We start from the raw sequence: 14,489 nt of genomic DNA, 5'->3' as shown, positions 1-14,489 counted from the left end.
TTAAAAGAATTGAAAGGAACTAACTTGTTAGAAGTGCCTACGTTTCAGTTGTCACACTTACCTGTAAGTCAGCTTCCTTAACACTTATGACTAAGTATTACGCTAGCACGAGAAAATTGGAATGTACCATATATTGGATCCGCGTCATTTTACTCAAGCTAAGGATTAAAAAAATATGGTCAGGTAATTTATAAAGCCAATGTTTAGGAGCAATCCATTCGTCGGATGGGAGTGACAGTGACACGCGGAAGGTGGTGCTGCCTGTCATCCTGTCACCTTCTTACGCCACGCATGCGTCACGTTATTCCGATTACACGCACTCTCGATAAGCAAGCTGGTTGGATAAAAATGTGTGTTTGTACGCATTATTGGTATATATATATATATATATATATATAGATAAGCCACACATCAACTGGAAGCGTAGCATCTATAGTGTTGTAACACCTTTCTCGTCGAGATCAATTTCATTTAGGTGATTAAAAATTTATTCGTTTGCACACCGCGAGTATCATTCGATGAATGGAAAAACGAAATTCTACCGCTTAATTGGAATGAATCTACAGTCGGTGTCATTTACTTTGTGAAAAACACTTGTAGCTTCGATCGATCAGACTTGATCGAGAGAAATTGTAACGATGTATAAATAAATCAATGCAATATTGAGCCGTAAATTCACCGTTTTGTACTCTAAGGTAGCTGGTAAAAAATGTATTATGGCGATTCGGTATTAGCAATAATTCGAGATTTCGATCAGGATTTCAGACCATGTGGAATAGGATCATAATCTCGATGCAGTATCTATTAGCTATAAGAATTTCCTTGATTAAAATTCACACGTTTTATGCGATGGTGTGCAGCCGTAATCAACTTTGTGATAACGTATCTATCACTAGTCAAAATACTGGCTTTGGTTTGGAATTGGTTTGGAAGGATCGAACGATTTGAATAACGAAGGTCATCAAGTTTTTTTAGATTCGAATCTCAGTCTGTTAATTGTAAAATGCAATTCCGTTGTTTATCATTCCTGTCTGGATTTGTTATCCAGCTAAAAATACATAATCCAAATTTTCCAATTGTGTTTGATGAAAAACAAAATTCTTTCGAAAAGTACTACGATCGTCGTGTGGCGAAGAAGAAGCGTTCGATCCACAACCAGTTATCACAATGACCATGCCACATCCTCGAATTTCGTACTGGCTACGTACATACACAGTATCCAAGGTGAACGAACTCGATAAATTGGAGAAAGCTCACCTCGATGGATGTGCACCACCATTCATGTCCGTTCGATTTTATTCACTTTTTACGCCACGTCATTTCTCTTCCCATTTGGGTTATTTTTAACCTGTTCCTCCTTATGATCCAACTTCTTCAGTGTAAGTGCATCATGTATTCCTTTTTATGTAATATTATAAACATACCTCTCATATCTTTCACAATTTTTTTCTTTGTATATGACTACATACGTACACATACACAATATCTCAATACTGTATCGTATCGTATCGTATCGTATTTAAGCATTGCATTCAAGGCTTGTAACGATTCGGTCTTTGACCGTGATCCCAAAGTCCAGTCTCTGCAGCTTCTCGGATTCGTTTCCTGGACATCGTTACTTACCGGGATCATGGACTTGTAGATCCATACCTGTGTGTTCTCAGGTTAGGATGGCTTAAGTACGGTCCAAGTTTAAGTGTGTATATAGATATAGTTGGAGTTAAATTAGATGAGAATGGGCGATAGTACAACCTTAGGCGGATAAATGGAGCTTAATCAAGCATCATAATGAAGCGGACCAAGTCACCATGTGGCGCAACCAACCGTTTCACTGCCAGCGCCATTAACTTTTCATTTATGTCGTTGTTTTTCTCCCGCCTTTTTTGGTTTTCCTTCTTTCCTTCCTTCTTCATGTATCACCGGTCACTCAAACTCGGGGTTATCTTTAGATATATTTATAAACATGGACGAAACAAGATCATAATCTGGAAAGAATTTTGAACCGTTTGAACGGGTCATTTTGCGCATTCGTGATCGAAGCTACGCCGTCGTCTGGCGCCTACGACGTCACGATGCCGGCGGCGGCGCCATGACATGACCACGTGTGTGTTATACCTTGGATCTGTAGTTAGTGACAGATCAAGAGAGTACTTACAGGTATTTTCATTCCTTCTTTCATTCCAATTCCATGTGGGGAGTAAAAACAGTTTTTTCGCCACTGCGACGTCTGTTTTGATTTTTTTTTGATTTTTTTTTTTGTTTTTTTACAAATAAAATAGTCAGAGTACAATTTTATCGGTAAAAAAATAATCTAACGAAGTATGGAATTAATTTATATATATATACAATCTCTAATATTTTTGTTAAAAAATCTTTTAAGCTATGTTTTTTTTTTTTTTTTTTTTTTTTTCATGATTATTAATTAAAGTACGTGCAGCATCTGATAAGTGTTAGAACCGTTGGAACGTCGTTGATTAGTGGTTTCGCAGTGAAAACAAGCCCGTTGAATCTTGAACTTGCTGTACTTTCACACCATATATATATATATATATATATATAACACAATAATCGCGTGATTGACATTATCTTTTTCTTTAAGCATAAAGGCACGAATAATTGTAAGTGTCACTTTCCTATCTTACAATTAGTTTGAAATTTCTACCTGAGACCATCCACATGTGTGCTGATAACATTAATTGTAATGTTCCTACACGATACAGGGTTTGGGACGATGAATGAAGCTGAGAATGCGAGTAGAGTGCAGTCCTGACCATGGTGCAGGTGCAGGTGCATATACGTACCTGTTTATATATATATATATATATATATGGTAAACGTTTTCTCAGTTCAGTTGCAATTTTTTTTTTTTTTTTTTTTTTTTTTTTTTTCCAAAGTTGTTATAAGGTAATTAATGCTAATTGGACACAGCCTTGACGCCTGTGCAGTAAATGATTCCCGAGTAGGTAGTGAGGAGGTATACAGTCATGTTGGAATTCCTCGATTCTCCACCACTCATAACTACAAAACGTCGACTCGGGAGAGGGTCATGTACTCCCCTGAACGTTCACGGATACTTCCGTTGAATAGCTTGCAAACGAGGTATATATGTGCTCAGTATGGATGAGGAACGACGACGGCTGGTAACGAAGGAGAAAATTCACATTATCGCTCACATTCCGTTGCACGCTGCGCGGAGTGATGATCGCGCTCTTTCAATTGAATTTCCCGCCGTATTGTAAAATCAATCATCGCATTATACCGAGGAAAATTGCATTTTTTTTGCTTTTTTTTTTTTGCTTTTTTTAGTTGATAGAAAATTCTAGGGACATATAGGTATAGAGGCGTCGTCTCGTTAGAATAATGGTTCAAATATTGTTGAAATGAAAAAATTATTTTGTAGAGGTTACTCTATTTTTGTATGATTATTGTTGTCAATGTTTGATTTTCTGACTATTGCGACATTTATTTTGCACCAAAATCAAAAATAATAGTAACTTTTTTTTTTTTTTTAGCTGCCGCTGCGGATTTTTAATCGGTACTCTAAATTTTTTTTCGATTATACTGAGAAAGTGATGAGATATTTTCACCGTTAATTAGTACACACGTCTCGTGAAACACAGTTTTAATTTTTTAATTAAACAAACTCGGGAGACTTTGTTTCAGATAGTTTTTCGTCAAACTTATACACGCGTGATGAAAATGTTTTTCGAATATTCTTTCGGTCAGATATATTAGAAAGATTAAATATTTTCTTTGGTCGATTGCACAGTCATTTTTCTCCATACCTCGGATCCAATTATCCAATTTTTTTTCTTTATCGGACGGAAGTTGCAGTGACTGACTCTTATAATTCTGGTACAGGATTGCATCAATGTGAACATGGATCGATTATTTTGATGATGCACGTCCTGGTTCAGAGATAACGATCGAACGTCTCATTAACCACCTCACACAGCTGGTAGGAAATCGTTTATATTAACGGTAATAAGCGCAGTATCGCAAAGCGAACGAACATACCGCCGGTCTGACATACCGAACCTGCGTATCAGTCTGCTTACAAATTGTACTTTTCAATTAAAGAGGAAACACAGCTATCGATCGTTACGGGATCAACCAACATACATACATGTATACTAGGGTGGCGCAAAAAAACAGACTATTTTTTTGTTTTTTTTTGAGTCTCGCGTGACAAAATGTTAGTTTTTGATGTTTTGAGAGCCCACTCCAGAAGGATGGTTCGAAAAAAAAATTTTAAGAGGTCGGTCCACATTTTTTAAAAAGTCAGAAATCGTCGAAAGTAAATTTTTTTTTTTTCAATTTTTTTTCTCGTTACGGTATAATTTTATAGACAAAAGAAAAAAAAAAGTTTCCGAAAGTTTCAGTTCAAAATTTGAATTTTGAAAGGTCGCTCATAATTTTTTTTATCAATTTTTTGGTGCATTTCTTTAGATCTTTTCGAGCGACCTTTTAATATTCATATTAAAATTTCGTAAATTGTTTTTCTTTAATTTAGTAAGAAAGAATCGATAACAATACACAACGACGTGAATTAAAAATCAAACAAAATACTGAAAATACAATTTTTTTAATTTAATTTTTTGACGATTTTTGACATTTAAAAAAATTTGAAGCGATCTCTTAAATGGTTTTTTTTCACACACAGTAAAAATTGAATCATTGCCATAATGTAAAAACGATGTTTCGACTGTCTTTTTCCATCCTCGAATTGTATACCAGTGATTACATTTTGATCGTTGAAGAGACAAATGAGATAGAAAAAAAAAAGGTCATTGAAAGAAAAAAACGAAACAACAGCTACGCCAGGTAAACTCTTGTACAGAGTTTCTTGTAGCGGCAGATATCTTTTTCGTCTTTGTGTTTGGTACGAGAACCGAAGAGCGTCTAAAACTAACTTGATGGTCGACCTCGGAAGGTTTTTGAAATAAAAAAGGATAAGAATAAAAGGCCTGATGCCTGCCGCAGAGGACGTAGCACGGTAGCTCGCCATTATATTCATATTATAATCTCATCAGGGGACCACCCTAACCGGCCAGCCACAGATTATTATACTACATGCGTACGATGTACGATGTACCTAACTCGCAGCGTGGCGTGATGCGTGAGTATTGCACGTATTTGGGTGCGGATGCGTGTATACATACGTGCGTAGTTATTCAGAAACAGAACCCCTTCGATGATGGTAACTTATTCTTTTTCTTTTTCTCTTTCTCTTTTTTTTTTCTTCTTTATTTTCTTTCTTTCTTAATGGCAAGAATTATTCTTTTTTTCCTATAGAACGGTTCAGTAAACTTCAAAGAATGATGTTCAAGGCAGTCAGGCTTAATTCCAATTACAAAGGACCTCGACTCTATTGAACCTGAGCTATACATACGAACAGAATTTTTATGCATCAATAACGTTCTCTGGTTGTTTGAAAGATGATAAAGGAATATATGTTGAAATACTGTAGAACCTTACAAGAATATATATTCTGTAGGGAACGGGTCCAATAGTCTTGCGGTAAATCAGAAATCATAGTATCAAGTTCTGAATTTTAATTGATTTCTGACTTGTTTGATTAAACTTTGGCTTCTTTAATACTTTTGGGATTTTGATGTTTAATTTTGAAGTAAGATTTAATTGATTAATTTGAGAAGATGGTGAAATAAAATTAGAATTTTTTAGCAAATCGTTTACCTATAGATTTTCATATTGGTTATCTGAAAATAAGTAGGAATACGCATAGTAAATCGAACCAATAAATTACAAAATTATTGAGAATTATTACGAAAATGAAATTACAGCAATGCAAAACGTCGAATCATTTATTTAACTACACGTATTTAGTTAGCTGCGGTGCTGCAATGCCATTCGTTTTATCACAATAACACTTAATTGATGCCAGGGCCGAATTGATACTCACCAAGCTTACATACAGTAGTCACAAGCTTGTGTGCTTATTATGTCCTGGTTAAGTGACAGTTGTAAACCACAGTGAAAAATGTCTTGATACAGTACTTCAAAAGTGTTGTCGTTTCTTGACGCGAGACCTGAGTCCCAAAATACAGTGAATCGTGTCCAGGATCAGGATGAGAAACACGAAATCGATGTCACGAGTAAGTTAGCAAGTCTCTACTTCTCGACTTCTCTATAGCTTCTTTCATATTGAGAGATTAGTTCAACGTTAGACAGTGCTTGAGTAACGCAGCAATCCTCCAGCTTCTCTTTCAAGCACACGATGGTTATCAAAAATTCTGTTATCTTATGGTATATATATAGTACTTTAACGGTGAACGGACGGATCCTAGTTGATGACTGCACTATAACGATGTGTAAAGATGATTTCATTACAAATAGAACTTCAAAGATCAACGTGACTAGCTGTTGACGCAGCTCTTCATACGTAAACACGAAGTACATCTTATATGATAATGATTTGCCAGTTTATCTGAGTAGAGCTTGAAAGTTAGCCTGAAAGTTTTTCTCTTGAAAGATTCCTCTCGGAGTATTGAGCATGCGGTGCAACGATTACGGAGATTACAAGATTCAAATAGAATTCTCTCCGATCAACGGTACTCGCGTTATAAAGATAATATACAGCTGTTGATATATTATTCTATTTGGTATTTGTGGTGGTTGGTGATGGTTCAAATCTGGGCATTACAGATACTACTTGTAACCGTTCAAATTTTTATATCGATATAAAGGTGGCTGTGAATATATAGTGATATTTAGACTAGCGTGCATTCAAAATATTTTCATTCCCGTACGCCAAGTCTTCGAGTAGCTTTAAAGCGAGTAGCCATCCTCTGGGAGTCGTGAGTTTTGAAACCTTTTTTGACATGGCATATCAACTCAACGAAACAACATTGGAATGTGAATTTTTTTTAAATATTACGTGTGATTATGATCTTATTAATCTTTGTTTAATAATTTCTCGTTCCATTTCTCCAGGAAAAAAACAGTTTTTTTCCACTAGTGAAAAAGTATTTCAACACTAGTGAAGAAATGGTTCGATATTTCCAAACGCGCACGTCATTGATTAAAAAATAGCGTATTTTCTAAATTTCTTTCTAATTTTCACCCATAAAATCAATTCGTTTCATCAAAGTTAGAAAAAATAATTAGTACCCCACGTTCGTTACCCTATTACCTTACTACTCGTATTCCTCGTTACGAACGAAAATGTTTCATAGTTGTTGTCGAAGAAGCTAGCAACTGCCCCTTCGCATCACTCGTACTTATATAAGCTCTGTGTAAGGATTGAATTACGGGTCGTATAATGAGCCTCGACAAAAAAATGTTGTGCACTCTGGTGCATGCGTGGAGAAGCATGTGTGTGTGTGTAGGAGACCGAAGCGGGGGGCAGGGAATCGGGGTAACCCCGTTGGTACACGTCTGTTCCTCCGTCCGTCCGTCCGTCTCTGGGCTCCATCGCATTCCAGCCTCAGGAGATGGTTCGGATTGTTACCAGGACTGTTATGATTATATCGCCATGGAATGTCCCTCTCTTAACGTCCTGGAGACCGCGAGATTCGTTATTTACGAGGGATGTTATACTGCTCTGTGCGGACGCAGTTCGCGTTGCATCCAAGATCCCCTTTGAATACGTACCTCTTATACCTTATACCTTATACCTTGCGTGAAACGCCAGATGTGAAATACTTTTCTTCACTCTCTGGTTAATCGGGGATCTGCGTGTCATTTTTCTGCATAGCGATACTTAAATTTTTACAATTCTTAGCTGAATCAGTTCTGCCGTGTTTATACAAAATTTTCACCTTCTGTACAGGGGATTTTCAACAGTATTTGATGATGTTTGGAATATCGATTATGGAAACAGGAATAATAGATTCATTCACACTTCTTATGCAGCTGTTGTTCAACACGTGACGTTAACACTTTGAGAGGCACATTTTTCTATGGATCAAATTTTCAAAATCATAAGTGGTTTAAGGGTTTTTGGGGTCGCTGATTACGATTCTGACGTCGGAATTAGAAAATTAAAGATGGCGGACCCAAAATGGTGACTATTTTAGGTTAAGTTTGTGGTTTTTCGTTCAATCTGCACAAAATTTGGTATAGAGGGGTTTTTGGGGTCGCTTATTACGATTCTGATGTCTGACGTATAATAACATAAACTTTTTTCTTGGAAATTGGATTTTTAGAAAATTCGATAATTTTTTTTTGAAAATTTGAGCCTGCTAAAAAATCTGAAAAAATCTTATAAGTTAGTAATAGACCTGAAGAATATATGAAAAAAATTTCAAATCGTTTCGACACTTCGTTTGAGAACAGCTGAATTTATTCTGAAAAAAAACGAGTTTTTTGCGTTTGAATTATGTATAATTAATTATAAATAAACAAACATCCACTTTTTTCCTTAAGTATCTTTTAGCTTGAACCTTCAAGATACTAGAAACGACTTAGAAGTATAAAGGTATTGGAAAATAGAACGGCAATAATGAAAAAACTGCAGGATAAAAGGTGGTACAAATGTGTATCGCTGCCCCTTAAAGGATTAACCAGGTCCAATTTTGTTGGGGTGGATGATTTTGGAACGTGACTTGAATAGGTTTATACAGTTTTTTCCTACAATCGCATGAAGTTTTCTTACAATCAGCAGCAACAGTTTTTATTTCTAACCAAACGATGATGACCATCACAATTTCATAGAAATATGATCAATATCATGCAGATTGTGTTCGATAATGAACAAGCGAGTCAAAAAGAGAATCGTTAGAATAGATAATAATTGATTCGAAACGTTTTGAAATTGCGTGACTGTTGAGAAAGAATTTCCTTGCTTTTAAGAACGATGATAATCAACGATTTAAGTGGATTTGGTTTTCCAATAAATTTTTGAAAAGTTAATTAACACCGTTGTAATACTTCGGTAATACCGGTAATTAAACGTGCACAATGAGTAGCCTTCATACTCGATGCTTCGTTCTTGCATGAGACGGCAATGCACATTCTAGCCCTTTTTCTGCACAAGTCTCCTGACCATTTTCCATATATGGGATAAAAATTGATTGAAATAATTTCATGCACGAGTGATTCCTTGTACATAGTAGATATATCGAGTTTCTTTCAAACGCAATTACTCAGTGCTTGCTAATCGTTATGAGCCTGTTCCGTAAAACATTTTCAATCAATCTAACACAGCGATGCAATAATCCTGCGGGTGTAAATCGATTGTTCATCAGGTATCCTTGGTACAGCAGTCATCCCAGAATTCTTTATACTCGCTGCATATTACAATCCGTAATCTATGGTATATCAGCCATTCACGCTATATTTGGTACGTCAAAGACCCCAAAAGAAGATTCGTTTCCAGCGGTCAAGAGACTTCCGGAGCCTTTCTCGAAGCAAGTATCTGAAATATGAGCTCCAAGGTATCTGATTCCCTAAAACTGGTTTAATTTGATCCTAATCTCACCATGTGATAGTTCGAAACTGAAGTAAAACGCTAATCATTCAGAAAACATTATGATTATCGCGCAAAGAGCACTTTATAAGGTTTACTATTTCAGAAACGATAATTTTATAGACAACTGATCTGAATAATGAAAAATTACCAAAAATAATTTGTCGAATCGCTGATCAAGGATAACTGCAAAAACGAGGTTGAAGGATTCTTATCGATCGGATCTATGCTTTAACGAAATAATTTTCTTCCTTTGACTATGCTATTAATGTATTCACGTGGAATGAAATGTCAGAAAACGTTGAGGGTTTATCTGATGAAGTCATCTCTTTCGAACGCTTAGAGATTAGTGTCTATTCCAAATTCAAATAGCGGTTGACGGTATTCCTAGTGACAACCGCTTTTCGTCTGACTACGTAATAACTAATATGAGACACGACGTCCTACAGATCTTGAATTTTACACGATTCTGCATCAAGAACCCAGTCGTCGTCGGTCCTAATAATTCCTTATAGGAAACTCGACTGTTGGTCTTCAAATATGACCTCATAAATATTAAAAGTCTTGTGCATCGGATGACGGTTTCTCATATTTCATTTTCTCGACGACGTGACGCGACGGCCAGTTTACGATTATGGTTGCATGAGTCTTCTGCCTTGATTTTCTAACGGGTCTCTAACGTCTTAGACTCGAAACTGGAGTATTAAATGTTCTTTGGAGAATCGGCCGGTACAAAACGATACAACAAAATCGTTGCCGTATTTTTTAAACGTATCTGTGGGTATGAATCAAGCGAATTCCATTGCCTCAGTTCTCAGTCTTGAGCATATTTCAGAGACGAGTTTGAATCACTGGTTGATACCCTAATGGGAATTTAATTACCCGACGCGGTCCAATTTCAAAGCATACATCACACGCGTGACGAGTTCAGAGGAGAAGAGGGTGAAGGTTAACAAGTGGAAAATATTGAAAATTCCATAAAGTTTGTGAGGAAGCCTTGAAGGAATAAAAAAAGAACCACTTGTCGAAGTTTGAACATGTTCACTGCATCTGAATATTTTGAGACACACGATAAATGTATAATTTAAATTTGTTTCTGTGTGGAAGAAAATCTGTTTTGGTTTTAATGTTTGTTACGATATAATGTATGATCTTTGACGGATTGAAAAGGATCTGATCATTTATTTAGAAATTTTGTATCTAGAGATGTTTAACTTCTCGTTTCTCTAATTTCAGAGAAAAAAAGGAAGTCATTGTAATCGCCGAGAAAATGAAAAGTCGAGTTTGCACTCCTTTTGTCTTATTTAAATAACATGCTTTTTCATGATGTTCTCACTTTCGATTTTTCATTATCACTTTCTGAATACTAATGAAATCTGGGACTCGGCACATATCTTGAATAATATCCTATGTAAGCCTCTGAAATAAAAATTGACTCGTTGATAATCCGCAAATTTCTTTGTATTAATTCGGAAATAATTTTTTCTTTTCTCTTTTACAGTTATTTAAATTATTGATGTTTCATTTCCTTATTCTTGTTGTCAATTTCCAGATTTATTTATATAAATAATACATATATACCCCCGACGATCGAACATTATTTTTATTTTTTATGTAGGTACACTTAAAACCGTAAATATCACTGAAATACTATTCAAAAAATACGTCAAGCATAAAGAAATTGCGATATGCCTCGTAAATGATTACTGATATAAAATGTAATTTTTTAAAACGTAAGAATGAAACTTCCGGTTCTTTTTAGAAACTTACATAGAGTATTATTCAAGAGATGTGTCAAGTTCCAGATTTTTCTTAGCGCCCGGAACTTGATGGTAAAAAATCGAAACTGGGAGCATCATAAAAACGCATGTAATTCTAATGGAAAAACCTCATCCTCGTGGGCATCCCTTCCCATTAAAATAGACAGCTCATATTTTACACAGAATTTTTTTCAAATACATTTTTAGCCAATCTGGGGAGGGGGGGGGGGGAGGGGGGGTGCATAAAAATTTTCACAATCCCAATAATTTTTTTTAAAAATCTACGTGGAATTTAAAAAAATTATCCTGAGCACGGCCCTGTATGAATACAGTATTAAAGATGATTAAATTATCTTCAAAAATGATGCTACGTAGCAAGCAACAAGAAATTAGGTATTAGCAAAACCAGGAGTTTTTATATATTTTCTTCGAAATTTTCAGACTGAAACCGTTCTTACATGCTTTCCGAAAATGAATATTTCATTATTTACTTATTGTTAACGTGAAATCAGTTTCATCTTTTGACCATGCTTCCTGATTGTTTTGAAAAATTTTGGGAAGGAATTGGAATGGGTTTTCCATACGTTACTAAGGATGGGCAGTGTTACGTGGAATCAGGCATATATTAAACTCATATACTTATAGGAAGGACATTTACTTTAGTTCGAAACCAATTAACGTTTGGGTCTCGTTTTAGCAAGGAAAAGAAACGCCATCTTCATGTCGAAGAGTCTAGTCTGAAGATTAACTTCACGATTCGATATTTTCACAATTTTAATCACCACCTCTCAGACAGATATCCGAAACTTTTGCTAACGATTCACTTGTCTGCGGTAATTTCTTCCGGGTAATTACTCCAGCTAAAACCTAAAGTCAAGCTATCTCTAATTTGTTGGAAATTGCGACCAAACCAGCCTTCCTTGTTATGTTGAAATATTGAATCCCAGGGATGCGGGCAGCATCCTGACTGACTGCTGAATCTCAACGCCGGCAACATCGTACCACCTCGGATCACTCGAAGGACGACTGCATTCCACACTGCAACCTGGTAATATAAGGAACGGAGCTAGGGCGCAGCGAGTGGGACGTACCTTAATTTTTCCTCGTCCTTCCATGCCCTTACCTTAACCTTACCTTACTTTGTCTTAAGCCGCGTTCAGATCTGATCCTGCCCATTAACATCTGCAGGGTTGTAAAAACTGCTGGACGAGGACTCGAGGATTCGTGGGAGGAGTGCTTTTACCATTATTTTTATCAGTTGGCATTACTGGACCTTAGTTTAGTCCATCTCCAACGTCATCAATGCTTTCCTTTCATGATTGATCTGTTGTCGAAGGTCAAGTTTATTCCCACTGCCAAGATAATTAATGTACCAATAAAGCTTTTCAAAGCATCTTCACTTCCGGTCTTCACATGGACATTATTGACACTTTTGGCGATATATTTTGCCTTTATTTTCCAATATTCTCCTTATCTCACACGTTTTTTTCTTTGATTATTTCCAGGCTTACCAACCGTGATATCGGGACGAGGGTGACCCAGTGGACAGGGGTATATAGGTGAGAACGTAAGATTAGTTTTTAGATAATCGGTAAAAGGTTGAAGCCATATATTGAGAAAGGAAGAGATAGGAAATGTCAATGATGCTGATGATGATCTCTCAGGCGTATAATGGAAGCTGTAGAATTAAATTTGATTCGAGTAGGGTTGATGTACCAGTTTTGGTCACTTCAGTAATCGTACGATTTTGGGATCGGAACTTTGGTCAATATTTATCAGGAAGCGTCGAATTGTATTGGATGTGATCGAAACTGATCCTATTATTTAGGATTCTGAATTTTGATATGACAAGTTCATTTAGGTTGATGTAGACATGCTTTCATCTACGTTAACGTTAATTTTCAAACAATAAAGTGTACCAAATGCTGAAAATTTTGGTCCAAACTGACTCAAAGTTTGATTTTAGTCAAGAATTGAGTACTTGAAATGCTTAGAAGTAAAATTAATCATTACAAAAAATTTTATCAAGGTGATTGCAAATTGTGCATCTATCCTACTTTTGCAATTTTTATGAAGCTCAATTTCGTGCTTTGTGAAAAAATGTGTAACATATTCGTACAAAGATTTGAAAACTATTTTGAACACGGAAACACGAACCAATGATATCGAAATTGCGTACTGATCATTAGGATGGTTAAAAATAAAAAATTTTTTACACTTTACCACCGAAAACTTTAGCGTTTTATAGAAAAAAAGATGCTCCCAAAAGATGAGCTCTGGCTTAAGTCTAAAAGGTTGCTCGTTTGACTTTTATTTCCCATTCATTTAACATGGGAAAATTTCACTTTTCGGTAAAAGTTAAGATACTCGTAAATCATTTAATATTCTTCAAATTCATGCGTAGATCGTTGATGCTGATTCTTCAAGCTTTCCAAACCTCTGTAACAAAGCATATATAATATATATATATACCATCATTAGAACAGTATCGATTCTCTTTTCTTCCGGCAAAAGTTTGTAATTTTCAAATGACTGAAATGTGTATTTTAACAACGATAACTATGCTTTCTTGTTAAGTTCTGGAAAGCTTAAAGAATCAGCCTCAAACATTTATGCATAAATTTAAAAAATATGAAATACTTTACCGTAATTTATATTTTAATAAAAAGTGAAATTTTTCCCCCCTCTGAATGAATGGAAAATAAAATAAAATTCAAACGAGTAACCTTTTAGACTTCAGGTAGAAAAGCTCATCTTTTATCTATCAAACATTAACAATTCATATTGTAAAACCGAAAAAGAAAAAATTTCTCGAAACCTTCATCCTACTGGTCATTTGATCAGCAACTTACAGTTTGAAAAAAAAAAAAAAAAAAAAAACGGCACCTTTTCTGCTGCTCGGATCTCCTACCGCATATGAAAGGGTATCCAGACGCGATCTGGTCTGAATCAGGAAAGGTTGGAAATCGGTATCGAAGGACTACTGCCTTCACATATAGCCACGCAGCCTGCGGAATGAATGCTTTGAGGCTGGAGCCTCATCAGCATAACTCTAGGATTCAATTATCGGGCACAGCGTGTGTTCCTTGCGTGTATATATGTAGTATATCCTTGCGGTGTATTGACACGCCCTTCGTGTATCATCTATAGGTATATACGGATACAGGGAATGAGTATAGGAGGTTCTACAATTATCGCAAGGCTGAGTAGGTGTATGTGATTTGAAATTCTTTTCTTGCGGAAGTTTTTATTGTTTTTATTTATTTTTAAAACCCATCGCATTGTTGTTATAACAACGT

At 35.8% G+C, this 14,489-nt stretch overlaps 1 protein-coding gene across 3 annotated transcripts in view; it reads left to right on the top strand.

The window, feature by feature from the left end:
• Window positions 1-14,489, top strand: part of LOC124406946 (protein expanded-like) — a 129,757-nt gene that overhangs the window by 28,571 nt on the left and 86,697 nt on the right. For 2 of the 3 annotated variants that reach the window (XM_046882674.1, XM_046882673.1), the window contains exon 2: window positions 12,696-12,749. The exons of the other annotated variant lie outside the window; for it this stretch is intronic. The gene's annotated coding sequence lies outside the window, so the exon portion shown is untranslated. The remainder of the gene's footprint in view (window positions 1-12,695; window positions 12,750-14,489) is intronic. 3 annotated transcript variants of the gene reach the window in all.

This window comes from Diprion similis, chromosome 6 (assembly GCF_021155765.1).
Source record: "Diprion similis isolate iyDipSimi1 chromosome 6, iyDipSimi1.1, whole genome shotgun sequence".
In the NCBI taxonomy this organism is placed as follows: Eukaryota; Metazoa; Arthropoda; class Insecta; order Hymenoptera; family Diprionidae; genus Diprion; species Diprion similis.
Note: the sequence above shows the minus strand (reverse complement) of the source record. Positions and strands in the feature narration are given on the sequence as shown.